The following is an 11,434-nucleotide window of genomic DNA, read 5'->3' on the forward strand; positions in this document are numbered from 1 at the left end:
CAATTTAGTACGTCAAAACTCAGTTCATCAGTCTTTGTAGTGATATAATGTCTTTAAACTCCAATAGCTTCACCGTTTTCCTTTACGGCTTAAACAATATTATCACTCACCAGCTTTGATGAACGAGTGACATGTTGATCCAGGCCTCAACATCAAATCCGTCTGGATTACTCACCAGACGATCCAATAACTTTTATTCGAGTTCGACGGTGATCCTTGAAATCCTTATATCCATTAATGAAGGATTATTCCTTTGTCCACGGGAAGGTTTTTTACTTTGTGTAGTGGCAATTCCTTTACTTTTGAATGATCAAACGTCCCACAACTTAAAGTCCACAAGCCACTGCTGCACTGAGGTAATATTTCGTACGCAGGCAAAAGAAGTCCATTGTCCAAACCTTTTAGTTGAGAGTTTTGGTTTTGGTTTATTTATCCATTTGGCAAGCAATAACAAGATCCTTCCTACTGCTTCTCCTGCTCTGGTAAAAAACCATAGGCCCACCCCAATGCATGCTGGTCCTATACCAGTCTCTTTATTTATAGAAACAAAATGGCCCTACAGCTCTTACTGACTAATTTAACAAAATAACAACAAACAAAACAAATCATTTAAAACAAAATATTAACCGACAAATAAACCCCAAAATATAAATAAACTAACAAACTTTAACTAATTTCAAAATAATAAAAAATAAAGAACAAATAGCTCCAACAAAAGGTCACCATCAGTAACACACTACAACGGCAGGGAATCAAATCCCGCAGTGCCAGACGTGTTCCGCTGCTGAAGCCAGTGCATGTCCAGGCCCGTCTGAAGTTTGCCAGAGAGCACATGGATGATACAGCAGAGGATTGGGAGAATGTCATGTGGTCAGATGAAACCAAAGTAGAACTTTTTGGTATAAACTCAACTCGTCGTGTTTGGAGGAAGAAGAATACTGAGTTGCATCCCAAGAACACCATACCTACTGTGAAGCATGGGGGTGGAAACATCATGCTATGGGGCTGTTTTTCTGCCAAGGGGACAGGACGACTGATCCGTGTTAAGGACAGAATGAATGGGGCCATGTATCGTGAGATTTTGAGCCAAAACCTCCTTCCATCAGTGAGAACTTTGAAGATGAAACGAGGCTGGGTCTTCCAACATGACAATGATCCAAAACACACCGCCCGGGCAACAAAGTCCTGGAGTGGCCTAGCCAGTCTCCAGACCTCAACCCCATAGAAAATCTGTGGCGGGAGTTGAAAGTCCGTGTTGCTCGGCGACAGCCCCAAAACATCACTGCTCTCGAGAAGATCTGCATGGAGGAATGGGCCAAAATACCAGCTACTGTGTGTGCAAACCTGGTAAAGACCTATAGTAAACGTTTGACCTCTGTTATTGCCAACAAAGGTTATGTTACAAAGTATTGAGTTGTATTTTTGTTATTGACCAAATACTTATTTTCCACCCTGATTTACGAATAAATTCTTTACAAATCCTACCATGTGGATTCATGGATTTTTTTTTTTTTCACATTCTGTCTCTCACAGTTGAAGTGTACCTCTGGTGCAAATTACTGACCTCTGTCATTATTTTAGGTGGGGGAACTTGCACAATCGGTGGCTGACTAAATACTTTTTTGCCCCACTGTATCTTTGGTCAGGTGATAAGTAATAGCCTCTGTAATTTCTTTGTGCCTGCGGGAGTTCGACGTGAAGCGCTGTATAAGGTTCCCGTTATTGATGTTTGGGTGGTTGACCGGGACGGATTTTCTCCTGTCACTTTCTCGTCATCCCTGGGCCCGTTCTTCGTACGTCGCTTACTACATCCAAGATCAAATGACACATCCAAGATCAAATCATCGCGCTAACCGTGAGCTCGCTAATCCGGTTCCCCGAACACACCTGCTGTTGACGATTAGTACAGCTGGACGCAGTAATGTGACATCACTGGGTGTCGTAAAAGGGGCTACGCATCGATAGTAGAAACATTGATCGGCAACCCGCTGATTGGTCGGCGAAAATGTCGAAGGGGCGCGCTCGGTATTTTCCGGCAGCAGAGCAAGAACTCATGAGTGAGGGATTTCAGGAGTTTCAGAGTTTAATTAAAACGCAAGAGAAAACTGCAAAGGCTGCAGAAGCAAGGAGAGAGGGCTGGCAGAAAGTTGCTGACAAATCAAACTCGTAGGTAATTTAATAATAATACTAATAATAATGGATTGGGTTCATATAGCGCTTTCCAAGGCACCCAAAGCGCTTTACGATACCACTATTCATTCACTCCCACATTCACACACTGGTGGAGGCAGCTACGGTTGTAGCCAGGCTGCCATATCGCGCCATCGGCCCCTCTGGCCAACACCAGTAGGCGGTAGGGTAGATCTATCATATGACACTATATTGTCCAATATCATATGGCATTATATTATATTATAATATGTTATATTATATCCCCTTTCACATTAGAGCCACAACAGGACCCACAAGAACATGGGAACAAGTAAAAGTGGAATACAGGAGTATTCTACAGAATGGTAATATTTATCTCTTAGATTGCTTTTCGTCTCTTGGCAAGGTAATACTGGCCTGTAATACTCTGTTAGTTTGTTCATAACAGCAACCAAGAAAAGGGCAGAGGAAAAAAAGACAGGTGGTGGTCCTGCACCCCCTCGTCAACAAGTTGGTTATGTAAATAATACCCTCACGGGAATATCGATATCTCTCAATGAGCACACTGTCGCGCTGAGCTAAAGGATCCTGTCTATCCCGTAATATACGCTGAATTCTGAAAACTCTCCTTATCAATCTTGCACCTTCCGCAATGGGTTGCTCGCGTATACGGACAGGACATGGCTGCGACAGGCTTCCCAAATCCACCTTCGCTTTTATAGCCGTGGTCTCTCATCTTGATTACACGAAGTAATTTACAATTACTACTCTGAAATATGAATTACATCTGTAATAATCACATACATGTAATAGAATGTTAATAGTACATTTCCCTTTTTTAGGAAATGACCTGTATGTATCTGTGTGACATCAATAAAAGGATCAAGTGCTGCATTGTCTTTAGTTACATTGATGTTATTTATTTATGGTGAAACAGTGGTGGAATATCGCTGTTGCTTTCGTATAAATGAAGCGGACATACCTGCGTGGCCGCGATCTAATCCTGTTTACATAAAGTAAACCTGCTCCCGAGCAGGTTTACGCTTACGGCTCTGTTGCTATGACAGCAAGTCCCGGATGAGCTTCGGGGAACCGACTGATCCAGGATCACGCGAAATCGTCAACAATCTAATCCGGCTAACCTACTTAGCGAGGTACGAAGAACGGGCCCCCTGACGTGCTCTCCGTTGTTTTTTCCCCTGCTAATTTTAGCAGCCAGCTTCTGTATCACGTGGTATAAGGCTCCGCCCTTGTCATTTGTTGAGCAGGAAGAGTGAGCGCTTGTTTTCATGCAGATTACGTCCCGGATCAAAATGAGGTACAATTGTCATCTTTTTTTCTTTTTAAATCGTTGTCATTCGGAAATGAGATCGCACATAAGTATGAATCGAGATCGCGATTTTCTAACGATTAATCGTGCAGCCCTAGCGCACAGTAATGGCAGGTTTTGTAATAAGGCAGATCGCGCTAACATAATATGCACTGTTAGTTGATTATTTACCTGCCGCATTAACGGGAGAGGACGTGCAAATGTTACCGCTGCTGCTTGGTTGAGATTCACGAGTCAGGAGCGGAATTAAAAACACGACATTCATTTAAGGTTATCGTGTGTTTTGTGAGCAAATGCTTTTGCATATTCCTAGTGTTTCCTCCCTTAAATGAAATATCTACTTTGCAAGTATTGCAAGTTGCCCTGTTGTCTTCCGTTCTCGTAAAGTATAATCAAACTTTTTAGTGTTTGAGCCGCTTAGGCGCTGTGTTTCCTGCCAGGTAAATGACGCTCCGCAACGTGGTGACGTCATTCGGGGTGACTGGAATCGATAAGGGAATCGTTTGCAAAAATGGCAAACAATTCCAAGGAATTGAAACAGTGGGAACCGGTTCTCAACAAGAACCGGTTTTCGATACCCATCCCCATCCTCTGATGTAATAAACTCTTTGGCTCACAAAGGTTTCATTACACTTGCAGTAATGAGCTCAGCTGTTACAGACTCTGGGAAAGTTTCACTTTGTATATAATAAAGAACAGCTCTAATGACTGTTATACCATCAATATTACATTTTAGTTAGAGGGGAAAAAGCAAAACTACAAACACTTGTTTGTAGTTGCAAATTTAAGTTAAATTCTTGCACTCTTGAGCCCTGCACACAGCAGCTGTTGCCTTCCCCACCGTCTTTCATATCACTAACAATTCCCCCTCTCTTTTAGATTCTTGTTAAAACTGCAGAGCCTCATATGCTTCCTCTAATGTAAAAAAACAAGGTGAAAATACTAAGAAGAAAAATAAGTCAAATTAAGGTATTATTGATCATATCTGCTTTTCTTTATAAACTGTTTTATTTTTGGATGATTTCTTGTATTGTCAGTTTCTTCCTGTGATATAGCTAAATAAACTGCTTCACTTCAATACAAAACTGTTGACCAATAGTCTACTTATCCCAACAGATAAGATATTCAACAGTCCAAAGTTTTGTTTAACCTTCCTGTGTTCCTGTATTTACACGCAAATTTACATGTTTCAGGAGAGACATCCGCCACGTCCAAATCTGGATCCACATACCGGTTTACTGCAGCAGTAATAATATGCTTACCATGAATTTACATTGATAAGGTTAGAATGACTTTTAATGCCATTATTGATTCATTTTAAAGGCCTAATTCTTTCTTGTTGAACTCACTGACTCCTGATCAATGTGTGAACTCCCATCTAAAATGAATATCGAGCACCTTGTTGATGCACAATGTTCATTCACAAAGGAACAAAGTAAACACTAAGCACAATCCTTTCTTAGATACCAGGACTGTAGGAGTATTTAAGTTGCCTTAAGTATAACAGAGACAGTACTTCTGCCATTTTCAGAAGTATTGCTGAACTGAAATAGGAAAGAAAGTGTGTCAAGCTCTTAAAAGTTTATGAAGGTAAAAGCCACATGTGCGTTTTTGAGCCTTTGAGAGGACAGTGACTGATATAAAATTCCTTGGGTCCAAGTCTGAACCCTTAAACATCTCTTTGAAGAAGGAAGGATCAGCCACGTTGTCCTAAAATTGCACTTTGTACAATCCTCGTGAATTACACACTACACCAACAGTCAGAAACGCATTCCCTAGTCTTTCATAAAACACGCCAACTCCAAATTCAAAACCTTGTATTTATCTTCAAACAGTCCCTACTGAGTAAAAAACATTCTGACTTTCAGAAATGTAACTTACAGCGTTCCTCACAAAGATAGACGATCGACTATACACACAGAACATTTTAACAGCAATACAGCACAGGAAGAAGAGGGGCTAAAAAAAAGCTTGCTCTCATATCCGGTACAGGAAGGCTTGACTCACAGGCATGATTTTTTTTGGGGTGGGATCTTTATTACATATTTTTACTGAACCTAAACGTGTCATTGTCCTGTTTCTCTACATAATGGCTGTCCTTGTAGTCTGACAGTCCATTTTATAAAAAGACAACATCTATTCAGCATTAAGTATTGCCACACAAAAATCCTCTGACTCTGAATGTTTGGTGAAGAAATGAAAATGGATTCAGGGAAATGAGCAGACAGTCTGTAAAAATCGACTTAGTCAGATTTAGTCAGGCCTCTATAATTACTTTAGCCCCAACCCAGTCTAAAAAAAACAAACAAAAAAAAAACAAAACACTAAATGACCACACAACCTGCTCCACTGACCATCATTATATTACATTCAAGTGTACCATTTCAGTTGTCACATAAACATAAATATCACAGACAGTCCCAAACATAATTACAGAGGGAGTTTTACTGGTCTGGCACACCTATGATCAAAGTGGGCTGTAGCGGGTCCTCGATATAAAATGAACCACAATTCTGTCACTTCTTTGAAGTTTTGAACATAAATCACTGATTTTTTTTGTTCTACCATTTGACTATAAACAAGACAAAGCAGGGGAGCAATAATAACTGGGACTGTAAAATTAAATACAAGACAGTCAGTATCATAGACATGGCTATCTGTCCGTGCCCCTTCTTCTGGAAATCAACAGCTAGTTTACAAGAAATACATAATCTGTTATGGTAAAATGTTATGACTGTATGGAACACAGTGACCTTGAAAGTAATATATTCTGAGCCCTGTCAGTTCAAAATAATTTGTATAAGTCTTGATGTGTTTGTCTCTTCACCCTCTGATTGCTTTCTGCTTCTTCTTCTTTTAAATTCTCTCACCAGGTGGCAAATGGTCTCTCTCCCGTCAGCACTGGCCTTTCCCTTCAGTTACTTTTTGTAGTGTTGTTTAATTATTATTTAATTTAGAATTTATTGCAATACCTTTTTTCTGCTTACTGACATTAACTTAGAGGATAAGCCTGAATGACGGTTGGTTCCAGGCCTTTTCCCTCTTTTGTTTGATTTTGCCATTGTGCCATCTCCCTTATTTGTGTTTAAGTGTCTTGGGTTCCTTTAATCCATGAATTTAGAGACCACAACAAAAGGTACACGATGAAGCCACAAATACTACTTGCCAAAGACCTGCAGAGCAACCGAAAATAGGGACGCATCAGGTATCATACAGACTCCAGTAGCACAACTGGTATCTCTGACACTCTGCTGATCTAATTTAATTAAATGGAATTTAGGGTTATTATATGCACATCCATCTTGCATAGGCGGAGCCCGCTGCATTTCAAGAATTAGAGCCAACACAAAAACAACAAATAGTCAGCAGTCCAGGAGCATTTTACACTACCACGCCAAGGTCTGTTTATTTGTTTGCCATAGTTCATGACCTGATTGTGATGAGGCAAACAAACACTGGTCTAGTGAGCTGATGAGGAGGCACATTGCCCTAAAACTGACTGGAAAACTTCTATTGATCCTACAGTTTCATGATGAGATGTCAACAACAACTAAGTGATTAACTGCTATTACAGCGATACTGCAATACATAATATTGACAGCCAGGGGAAGATGACAAAAAATTATATTTAGCACAGTTGCTCTGTTGTGTGTGTTTTGCTGTAATGCTAAATGTCCTGAGGATTAATAATTAGATTTATGTTGATAAGGTGTCAGGGATAAAACTGCTGATTGTTTCCAGGATGTCAACAGGAAACAGGAAACGCTGTAATGAAGAAGTGCTACGCACAGACAATCGCAGGCTACCAGCAGACTAATATCACAGAGATGATAACAACCTGGAGTCAAAACAGGCCACACTGTCAACATCACAAATATTACAGCAGCTGCTCTATATAAACACTTGATGGTCTTTTACCAGTAACCCTAACGCTGAACTCTACAGTAGGGCAACAATACACCAAGAAAACCTCGACACATAATATAATATTGTTAAAGCACTAGCAGACAACAGGCCAACTCCACTCCAAGAACACATTAAATGCACACAAAGCAGCCGAGCACCACCAACTGTAATCTATAAAGACTCTCAGTAAGATAACTACAGACTAGCGATACACTGAAGTTAGATGTGGGAGGAAAATAACACAGTAGAGTGCAGCTACGTGTAAATACACCAAACTGAGCGCAGCATAATAGAGAAGTACTATTAAATATACATTTTATGTATGTATGACTGACATTTCTCCTTAACTTCCTATTCAAAGAAGTTCTTTTTTTCGATAGCGTGGTGTACAACAAGCTATAACTAGACTTTTTTTTTACTTTTACATTCTTCGCTCCATGCTTATCAGTATTTATCCTCGGGGTTGTAAATAAGGACACCGGTTTACTTGTAAAACTATCATGCAAATACATTATTTTGCTTGACTAAGCATTATGAAGGCTAAGTAACTTGTACAGTTTTTGATGACGCTTCTGTATGGAACCAACTGAAGGCTTTACTGGATGTCCCACACTGTTACTGTTAGTGTAGTCTTTGAGGGGGCGGCATTACATGAACCTTCTGGTAAGGCCCTCATTTCCTCATAAATAGATGGGTGGGCGGACAGACTTCTGACAAACTAATGAATATTACAGGAGTAATATGAGCGATAAGTAAAGTCTATGAGGCAAGCTACAACACACAGGATCACAAGACTATAGACATACTGTAAACATCCATTAGGTAAAATATATTAAAAGTACAATAAAAACAATCAGTCCGTTTAAACAGATAAACTACAGCAATATTTCAGGAATACATGAAGCAGGCCATTATAGCTAAAGGTACATCAAATACTGCAGAAAGGCATAGAAGTTGACAAATGAGAATATTCTAACACCACCATGAAAATCGCTATTATTATGTAAGACAAGCAAAAATAAGCTAAAATATGATAGGGATGCAGATATAAAGACCAGAGCAAAGTTCTAAAATAATTTTAAGGAAGCACTTTGTAGTAAGTTGTGGTTCCTTAAAATTGGATATACAAAGAACTGCAACTGCATGTCCCCCAGCAGCAGACGGGCAGCTACAAAAATAGAAAAGTACAGACCTCAAGTCTGAAGGTATTTGTCCCCAACCCACCCCCAACGTTATCTGCCTCCTTCTAAAGTATCTCACGCCTTTTCCTTTCCTTTAGAAATCACAACACAAACAAGCAATCCACGTCAAGAGAAAAACAGCACAATCCGGAGTAAACCTGGCTTCAAAATGCGTTAAGTTTTGGTGGAAACTTTAAGAAGTTTCTAGCCCGAGTTACGAACACGCCGTTACTCAGAATGATTGATACACGGCTTTAGACACATAACGAGCCAGTAAACAGCCGGTAAAACCGCACAAAGCTCCGAGAAGAACAAACCGAAAAACACTTACACGAAGGAGCAGCAGCTGCAATAGACACCAGTTAGATTTTCTTCCTTTCTGTTAGAGGAGCAGCAGAGCTGAGGGCATGATGATGCAGAACAGAGACCCCACCCACCGGGAGGGGAGGGGCTTGGCGAAAGAGGAGATTTTTTTTACCACCCAAAAACATTTTTCTTTCTAACGGTGCGGTTTTTTGGGTGTGTTTGTGTTACAGGCGTGTTGCAGTGTTGAATCTTTTTACAAAATGGATGCAAAGATTTTACAGATTTATCTGGTTAGGCCTTCTCGGCTTTGTTGAGAAAAAGCAAGGAGATAAAATCCAACAATAGGTTCAAGTTTAGGTTCTTAGATCAGGTTTGACTTGTGTTAATTAAACATGAGTTATGAGCTTATTAGGTTAATTTAGGTTATTTTTAGGTAACCTGTAGCTAGTTTTCAAGAATTAATACAAGTCAAAGTAATTTATCTATGAACTGAAATAAACTTGTGTGTATTTCCCCATAAAGAGAAGGAAGAGAGAAAAAAAGAAGCTTCAGTAATTTTATCTGTAGTTCAGTCAGCTGAAGTCTTAGAAACTTAATTGGGCTGTAATTAGCCCATATTTTAATGTCATACGTTTCATTCCAGTGGTTTTTGGCACTCACATTTATGAGTTTCTGTTCATTTTGTTTTTAAGCTGCAGATCAGGCTAGGCCATAAATTTAGCTAGCTAATATATTATCACTCTGTAAACAATTACCAATAATAGTGGGACAGAGTGTTCAGCAATGTTCACTGAAGGGCTGTACTTTAAATGCTTTTAAATGTAGATGTAATTTACAATGGCATTTGGGAACTATAGGAGCCTGTGATATACTACTACAATATTTCTCAGACTGCCCTGTAATTGTTCTAGAAATGAATTCTGTTTAAATATGTTACCAGATAACTTCAGTTTCTCCTTAACCAAACTCCATTCAAACCAAACTCCATTCAAATCAAATCAAATCACTTTTATTACTTTTATCACTTTTATTTTTATTTGCCTACTGGTGTTGGCCAGAGGGGCCGATGGCGCGATATGGCAGCCTCGCTTCTGTCAGTCTGCCCCAGGGCAGCTGTGGCTACAACCGTAGCTGCCTCCACCAGTGTGTGAATGCGAGAGTGAATGAATAGTGGCATTGTAAAGCGCTTTGGGTGCCTTGAAAAGCGCTATATAAATCCAATCCATAATAATAATAATAATAATTATAATAATTATTATTATTATTATTATTATCACATCACATGTGCATGTGCACTGGTACAGTACATGCGAGTGAAATTCTTGTGTGCGAGCTTCACAAGCAACAGAGGTGTGCAAAAAAAAATACAATAACATAAAACAAGCAAAATATAAGAATGGCTAAATCTGAGAGTAATAAATATATGTACAATATAAGAGTGTATGCATTACTGGGTGTGTATACTAAATAGGTTTTTCTACGTGTGTGTGTGTGTGCGCGTGTATATATATATATATTTTACAAATTAAGTAGAGTAAACAATAAAATAAAATATATAAAATATACAGAGGTTGGTAGTTGAACATGTGCAAAACAAATGGCATTTATCTGAGAATGTCCAAATGTGACCACCACATTAAAACGAGATTAGACACTCTGACAAACACTGGAAGGAGACTGAGAAGCAAATGAGGTACTCTGCTGAAATTAATGAAAGTGATGACAAAGCAAGTAACATAAATAGATCACACAAAACAAATGACTACCAAAATAAAACAGGAACACCTGAACAGGGAATCACAGAACACAGAGATGACATTTTGATAACAAGATATAAACAAAAACTCTAGACACTAACACTAAGTTTGATTAAACCAGTCTGACATTAATCAAAAGGAGGAGATTTAAAAAAGAAAAAAGAAGAAAAAAAAAAAAAGAGCATACACACTTACACCCCAAAAACATAGAAACCTAGATTACATGGACAAAAATATAAAAAAAAATCACCTTAAAAAAATGCACAGTGAGGACGTAGAAGAACAAAACTCAGTTATCGCTTCAAATTTTTTAAATTCCAGGGCCTCTTGCAAGAAGCTGCTGGGTGGGGCTTCTGCGCCCCCATTAAAAGCTGTGCGTCTGAGATAACTATAGTAGTGATCGTTGCTCTCTATGACATCACATATGGCTGAGAGTAAAAAAAAAAGACTCAAAGAGAGAGTTTATAGCGGTCTAAAACCTGAACCTTTGGTTTAAAGGGATTAATTGAACACCCACTGAACATTCTTTTTAATGTTGCCCATAATTAATATGAAAATCCGCTATTGCAAAATAATGTGATCAAAAACAAGGAAAACAGGCTCTTTTTAACCATAATGGCTGCTGGGGTTAATGACGAGGCTGATTGTATTTTAACGGTTAACGGGAGCGAAGCAGTAAATGTTTCCCCTTGAGGCCTCAGTAGGTTAATATAGCCATGTAGGCAGACAAAGCACTGCAGTGTTGTTTTGTTTGCCTAACATTTATATTTTTAACATTACAAACAGGTTTTGTGGAGAACTAC

At 39.1% G+C, this 11,434-nt stretch overlaps 1 protein-coding gene across 2 annotated transcripts in view; it reads right to left on the reverse strand.

Moving 5' to 3' along the window:
- The window catches only part of st3gal8 (ST3 beta-galactoside alpha-2,3-sialyltransferase 8), a 35,212-nt gene extending 26,213 nt beyond the window's left edge, over positions 1 to 8,999 (reverse strand). For both annotated transcript variants that reach the window (XM_085274783.1, XM_085274781.1), the window contains exon 1: positions 8,900 to 8,999. The gene's annotated coding sequence lies outside the window, so the exon portion shown is untranslated. The remainder of the gene's footprint in view (positions 1 to 8,899) is intronic.
- Between the last annotated feature and the right edge of the window lie 2,435 nt (positions 9,000 to 11,434).

This window comes from Mchenga conophoros, linkage group LG5 (assembly GCF_057382185.1).
Source record: "Mchenga conophoros isolate Kocher_MC1m ecotype Shallow Benthic linkage group LG5, M_conophoros_male_GT1.1, whole genome shotgun sequence".
Classification (NCBI taxonomy): domain Eukaryota; kingdom Metazoa; phylum Chordata; class Actinopteri; order Cichliformes; family Cichlidae; genus Mchenga; species Mchenga conophoros.